Source organism: Macaca nemestrina, chromosome 4 (assembly GCF_043159975.1).
Source record: "Macaca nemestrina isolate mMacNem1 chromosome 4, mMacNem.hap1, whole genome shotgun sequence".
Taxonomy (NCBI): domain Eukaryota; kingdom Metazoa; phylum Chordata; class Mammalia; order Primates; family Cercopithecidae; genus Macaca; species Macaca nemestrina.
In genome coordinates this window covers 146,969,566-146,977,338 of record NC_092128.1, presented here as the reverse complement: position 1 = coordinate 146,977,338, position 7,773 = coordinate 146,969,566, and positions in this window count along the sequence as shown.

The window sequence follows — 7,773 nt, the reverse complement described above, 5'->3', positions numbered from 1 at the left end:
GAAAGTCCTAGAGAGCCTGGGCTAATGGTACCTTTGGGGAAGCAATCTGGGGTCACTCCAGAGATTAACCCTTGAAATCTCAACAAAACCATGACCTGCCTCGAAGGCTCTGGTTTCAACAAGTTACCCTACCTCCACCTATGAGGTGGTGTGATGAAGATTTATGTGATATGTTACTAGAAAAGGGAAAGTATAGCATTTTATATTGAGATAAGAAATGAAAAATGACCAAAAAACATACTTCTGGCCTAAGAATATATGTGACAGTGTCAGAGCCCAAACAGTAAGGGAAAGAAGACTTCGGCAGGGCATGGTGGCTCACACCTGTAATCCCAGCAGTTTGGGAGGCCAAGGTGGGCAGATCACGAGGTCAGGAGATCAAGACCAGCCTGGCCAACATAGTGAAACCCCGTCTCTACTAAAAACACAAAAACTAGCCAGGCGTGGTAGCAAGTGCCTGTAATCCCTGCTACTCAGGAGGGTGAGGCAGGAGAAACACTTGAACCCAGGAGGCAGAGGCTACAGTGAGCCAAGATTGTGCCACTGCACTCCAGCCTAGGCAACAGAGTGCGACTCTGTCTCAAAAAAAAAAAAAAAAATATATATATATATGTATATATATGTGTGTATATATATATATATATACACACACACACACACACACAGAGAGAGAGATAATAAATGAATAATGGAAATTTTAATAGCTTAACATAGCAATTCAAGAAACATTCCAAAGTAATATGTGATTGACTGCCAAGAAGGAATGCTGGCCATAAAACAATAGAAGTTAAGAAATGGTACCAATACTGCCTGAATATTCATCATCTTGGAAAACCTCAGGCACTTCCAGGTTGACCAGACAGTGAGAGTGAACTGAGAAAATGGAAAACTCTCTTCCTCAACCTTCTCCTCCAGAATCTTTTATATCTAGTGGGATTCTCCAGGTTGAATGGAGCCAGATCTCTAAGTGGATTAATTGTTATTTATAACAACATTCTGAACCATGACGCATGGTGGCTTCCCATCACTCGCTCTCCACCAGATAAATTGTCCAACAGTAATAAACAAATAGATGGAATTTGCCTCCCTGCCAAGGATGTGCTGCTGTCATCTTTCTGCCATGGTCATCAATTAAAGGATTAAATAATGAATGAACTGTCAGAGTTCAACTCTAATCTTTAGACTCAAACTCCGAAGATGTTCCAGGAACAGCAGGATGGGATTTATGCCCTTTATTTTCCTTCACCTCACTCTGTGAGGGTGCACGCAGCCATAAACACACTCAAGTGCACAGTCTCACACACATTCACACGCTACACCCCACACATTCTCTCCCACAACTTCTCTTGCCATTTAAGTAATTTTTTCTTTCTTTCTTTGTTTCTTTTCTTGCTTGCTTGCTTTTTTTTTTTTTTTTTTTTTTTTTTTTTTTTTTTTGAGACAGGGTATATTAGTCCGTTTTCACACTGCTCATATAGACATACCTGAGACTGGGTAATTTATAAAGAAAGAGGATTAATGGACTCACAGTTCCATGGCACTGGGGAGGCCTCACAATCATGGCAGAAGGTGAAAGGCACGTCTTACATGGTGGCAGACAAGAGAAAATGAGAACCAAGCGAAAGGGGTTTTCCCCTTATATAACCATTGCATCTCAAGAGACCTGTTCACTACCAGGAGAACAGTATGGGGGAAACTCCCACAGTGATTCAATTATCTCCCACTGGGTCCTTCCCACAACACGTGGGAATTATGGGAGCTACAATTCAAGATGAGATTTGGGTGGGGACACAGCCAAACCACATCACAGGGTCTTATTCTGTCACCCAGGCTGCAGTGCAGTGGTGCAATCATAGCTCACTGCAGCCTCAACCTCCAGGTCTCAGGTGATCCTCCTTCCTCAGCCTCCCAAGTAGCTAAGACTACAGGCACATGCCACCATGCCCAGCTAATGTTTGTGTTGTGTAGAGATGGGGTTTCACAAGGTTTCCCAGGCTCGTCTTAAACTCCTGGAATCAAGCAATCCTCCCATCTTTGCACCCCAACGTGCTGGGATTATAGGCATCAGCCACCTCCCCCAGCCCTGAGTGGCTTTTGCAATTAGGTAATGAATTTATTAAAATCATGGAGGGAAACACATTTATGTTGGAGGGAAGTGGTTTTAAGCCTTTAGAAAAGGAGAGCTCTAGTAACATTTGCCAGCAGCCCCTACCTACAGTGAGGCCAACAAAGAAGGACAGGCACTCAAACCACCAGGCCAGGAGACATTCAGCCAGACATGTGGAACAGTGGCTTCCAGCTGCCCAAAAACACCCACCTGGAGGGGCATTTTCGCCAAACGATGGTGAAGCTACAAGTATGCATGAGTTCAGCAAAGATTTAGGTAAAGACATGATGCTCATCTATGATGACATACTGAGAGGTTGTTAGAGATATTGATTAATCATAGTAGTAACTTACATTTATAAATCCTTTACAATAGGCCAGGTGTAAGTGTTCACACCCATAATCCCAGCACTTTGGGAGGCCGAGGCTGCAGTGAGCTATGATCACGCCACTGTACTCCAGCCTGGGTGACAGAGCAAGACCTTGTCTCAAATTAATAAATAAAATCTTTTACAATAAATAGGCACTGGGCCAAAGTCTTTTTTCTTTTTTTTTGTTTTTTTTTTTTGAGGCAGAGTTTTACTCTGTTGCCCAGGCTGGAGTGCAGTGGCATGATCTTGGCTCACTGCCACCTCCGCCTCCCAGGTTCAAGAGATTCTCCTGCCTCAGGCCCCCGAGTAGCTGGGATTACAAGTGCCTGCCACCACGCCTGACTAATTTTTGTATTTTTTAGTAGAGACGGGGTTTCACCATATTGACCAAGCTGGTCTTGAACTCGTGACGTCAGGTGATCTGCCTGCTTTGGCCTCCCAAAGTGCTGGGATTACGGGCATGAGCCACCGTGCCTGGCTGGCCAAGCTCTTTCATGGATCAACTCATGTAAGCCTCATCATAGCCCCATAATGTAAAAATAATGACTTGCCTGATCTTTGAAATGAGAAATCAGGGGCTCAGGGAAGTTCAATAACCAAACAAAAATCACACAGCTGGAAAGTGGATTCGAGTTGGGATTCAAACCAGTCAGATGGATTCCAGAGCCCGCTTCATATCATAGCCACATGCCTAACTTCTTTCATTTTTTGTTAACATTCCTAAACTTTCGAGATTCATTTTATAAAGGAAAACACCCATTACCATATTCTCCATGAATTCTTCTGTAATACCATGATGAGAGACAGACTTAGTATAGACAGACACATACACACATGCACACATACACACACACACACATCTAGCCAAGGAAGGTAACTAAAGGGTGTATAGAGAATACCATTATTTCTCTCTCTCTGCCTACCAGGCAATTGCTCCTGGCAGGTGGAGAGAGAGAGATACTTGAGTCAAACTCTCACTTGAGTCAAACTCTCAGGCACAGTCTTTCATTACCCCTTCTACCTACCACCCCAAACCATCAAAGGATTATTATGGGATTGTGGCTGCCCCAATGCTAGACAGGAAATCGCACCTTAAGGACTTGAAACTAACACAAGAACTTCACATAACATGAAACTACAGATAGCCCAAAAGTGGGCAGAAAAAGGTCAATCTGAGCACACAGATGACTTAGCCATCAGCAGCCTCTTCCAGAGCTACCCCGAGGGAAGGAAGATTAGGGTCTATGCTTGGCCAATGCAAAGCAGAGTCTTATAAGGAAGACGAAGGTGATTCGCTCAGGCCACATCGAGTCTGTTACCACCCTCAGCCAATGTGCTTCCACCCTGGTGCCGGGACACAGCATAGAGAAGCCTGATTTGCCTCCTCTCCTGTGCTTCCCGCCTGCTGTCCTCCTGAGACATCAGTTCTTCCTGATTTGTTTTTGTTGGCAGTGTTGGTTGTGGGTGGTCCTGGGCAGGGGGGGTTAGAGAGGGGCTCAATGCCTCCTCAGGAGTGATCTTCGCTCTCAAGGCCCAGGGGTAACCTTGTTGCCTACAGCTCCTTGCAGAACTTGGCCTTTGCCTTTCGACAGCACACATGGCATCTGGAAACATTCCTGTGCCTTGAGAGCCCCATCTGCTCCCTCATGGAAGCTGCCCACGCGAAGGCTAAACTTCCCTCTGTTGTTGTATAAAGAACAGAGCCTCCTTCTCAAGTCTCCAAATAAACTTCCTCCTCTCCCAAACACAAACACCGACACCCAAATGTCTGGCTTTATTGGGTCTCTTATTTCCAACCACTCGCTAGGGGAGCTGAGTCCAACACCATGTTTTATCAGCTTAAAAGGATCACAAATCCTAGCACTTTGGGAGGCCAATGTGGGAGGATTGCTTGAGGCCAGGAATTCGAGGCTTCATGAGCTACGATCACGCCGCTGCACTCTAGCCTGGGCAACAAAGCAAGACCCTGTCTCTAGAAGGAAAAAAAGATAAAAGGAGCACAGTCTGCAGCCCTCCTCACTGCCTGTGGCACAGTGAGGTCAAGAGAACCAAGGAGAATGGTAACCCCTTCCAGAAGACGGCCCAATCTGCAGGAAAGGAGAGCACAGGAAAACTTACCAGTCACGCAAATGCTAATACATTAATGCAATTGGGTGTGTGGGCAGAGATGGGCCTGGTCTGGAGCTCGTAAAGGCAGGAATACATCTTCCTTCCAATCTACTAGTGACGTCCATCTCAATATTGAAAAGTCATTGTCAGCTGGGCACAGTGGCTCACGCCTGTAATCCTAGTACTTTGGGAGGCTGAGGCAGGCAGATCACTTGAGGTCAGAAGTTCAAAAGCAGCCTGGTCAACATGGTGAAACCCTGTCTCTACTAAAAATACAAAAACTTAGCAGAACATGGTGGCAGGCACCTGTAATCCCAGCTACTTGGGAGGCTGAGGTAGAAGAGTTGCTTAAACTTGGGAGGCAAAGGATGCACTGAGCCAAGGTCACGCCACTGCACTACTGCACTCCAACCTGGGTGACAGAGCAAGATTCTGTCCAAAAAAAAGAAAGAAAGAAAAGAAAAGTCATTGTATTTTTCTAAATGTCTAAATTGCTGGGTGCAGTGGCTCACGCCTGTAATCCCCATACTTTCAGAGGAGGATTGCTTGAGGCCAGTAAGTCAAGATCCGCCTGAGGAACATAGTGAGATCCCATCTCTACAAATAATTTTTTTTTTTTTTTTGAGATGGAGTCTTGCTCTGTTGCCCAGGCTAGAGTGCAGTGGCACAATCTTGGCTCACTGCAACCTCTGCCTCCCAGGTCCAAGCGATTCTCCTGCCTCAGCCTCCCGAGTAGCTGGGACTACAGACATGCACCACCATGCCAGGCTAATTTTTGTATTTTTAGTAGAGACGGGGTTCCACCGTGTTAGCCAGGATGGACTTGATCTCCCGACCTCGTGATCTGCCCACCTCAGCCTCTCAAAGTGCTGGGATTACAGGCGTGAGCCACTGTGCCCGGCCTACAAATAATTTTTTTTAATGACCTGGGCTTGGTGGCACATGCCTGTAGTCCAAGTTACTCAAGAGGCCAAAGAAGGAGGATCACTTGAAACTGGGAGTTCAAGGCTGTGGTGAACCATGATCATGCCACTGCACTCCAGCCTGGGCAACAGAGTGAGACCCTGTCAATAAACAAATAAATACATGTGTAAATTATAAGTCTCTGCTGAAGTTTGACTCCCTGGGATAAGACAGGATGGAACATCCTCCCTGGAACAGGCAGAAGGCTGGTTTGGAGGCAGGGGAGGAAGAGCCCATGGCCCCTGGGATCCAGAGGTACTTGAAACATCAGATTGGCCTGCTCTATTTGGCAGGGCTTTTGTCAGCACCAGCTCTGGCTGGAGGTCATTACCTGGGCAGAGGAGCCTCCAGGACCCCTCTTCCCCACTGTCCTAAATCCTTGGTATGCTGAAGATGACCAATATTCCCTCCCTCACCCACATTTTCTTTCTTTCTTTTTTTTTTTTTTTTTTTTTTGAGATGGAGTCTCATTCTGTCACCCAGGCTAGAGTACAGTTGCGAGATTTCTGCTCGCTGCAACCTCCACCTCCCAGGTTCAAGCAATTCTCCTGCCTCAGCCTCCCAATTAGCTGAGATTACAGGCATGCACCACCATGCCTGGCTAATTTTTGTATCTTTAGTAGAGATGGGGTTTCACCATGTTGACCAGGCTGGTCTTGAACTCCTGACCTCAAGCAATCCGCCCACCTCAGCCTCCAAAAGTGCTGGGATTACAGGTGTGAGCCACCGCGCCCGGCCTGGCTGGGCCGTTCTCATCTGGAGCCTCTCACACAGTAGGGGTCAGGCGTCAGCTGTGCTGTGGTCATCTGGGGGCTCAGCTGCACCAGATGCTCTAGGTGGTTCACAGATGGCAGACACTGGATGCCGCTGTCTGCTGGTTGCTCAACGGTGTCTGAAGACATGGCCTATTCAGGGTAATCACTTCGTTTCGTCTTACACGGTGGTGTCTCCACCCAGAATAAGTATCTCAAGATACTAGGAAGAGTCTGGGTAGCTGTATGACCTAGCCCCAGTAGCCACTCAGCCTCACGTCTGCCATGTTCCATTGACTAGAATATCTAAGAGACCCACCCAGATTCGAGAAAAAGAACACATAGACTCCCACCTTTCAATGGAAGAAGTAGCAAAGAAGTTTGGGCCAGTTTTAATTCCTTCCATTTAAAGTTGAGGAAACTCAAACAGGGTAACTACCTTGTCAAAAACCGCATTCCTGGCCTGGTGCAGTGGCTCACACTTCTAATCCCAATACTTTGGGACGCCAAAGTGAGTGATTGCTTGAACCCAGGAGCTCAAGACCTGCCTGAGCAACACTGCAAGACGCTATCTCTCTAACAACAACAACAAAAAAGGCCAGGCATGGTGGCTCACGCTTGTAATCCCAGCACTTTGGGAGGCTGAGAGGGGCGGATCACTTGAGGTCAGGAGCTTGAGAACACCACGGCCAACCAGGCAAAACCCTGTCTCTACTAAAAGTACAAAAATTAGCCATGTGTGTTAGTGCATGCCTGTGATCCCAGCTACTCGGGAGGCTGAGGCAGGAGAATTGCTTGAACCCAGAGGGTGGAGGTTGCAGTGAGCCAAGACCGCCCCACTGCACTCCAGCCTGGGTGACAGAGCGAGACTCCATCTCAAAAAAAAGAAAAAATAGGCCAGATGTGATGGCATGAGCTTGTAGTCCCAGCTACCCAGGAGGCTGAGACAGGAGAATTGCTTGAACCCAGAGAGTGGAGGTTGCAGTGAGCCACGATTGCCCTACTGCACTCCAGCCTGAGTGACAGAGCAAGACCCTGTCTCAAATAAATATAAATAAATAAGTAAATAAATAAAAATTAAATTAAATTTTAAAAATTACATTTCTAAAAATTATCATAATGGAAATGCAAGCTGGGTGCAGTGGCATATGCACCTGTAGCTCCAGCTACTAGGGAGGCTGAGGCAGGAGGATCACTCGAGCCCAGGAGTTCAAGACCAGCCTGGCCAACGTAGCAGAACTCTGTCTCTGTTTTTTTTGTTGTTGTTGTTGTTGTTGTTGTTGTTTTTTGAGACGGAGTCTCGCTCTGTAGCCCAGGCTGGAGTGCAGTGGCCGGATCTCAGCTCACTGCAAGCTCCGCCTCCCGGGTCCACGCCATTCTCCTGCCTCAGCCTCCCGAGTAGCTGGGACTGCAGGCGCCCGCCACCTCGCCCGGCTAGTTTGTTTTTTTTTTTTTTTTTTTTTTTTTTTTGG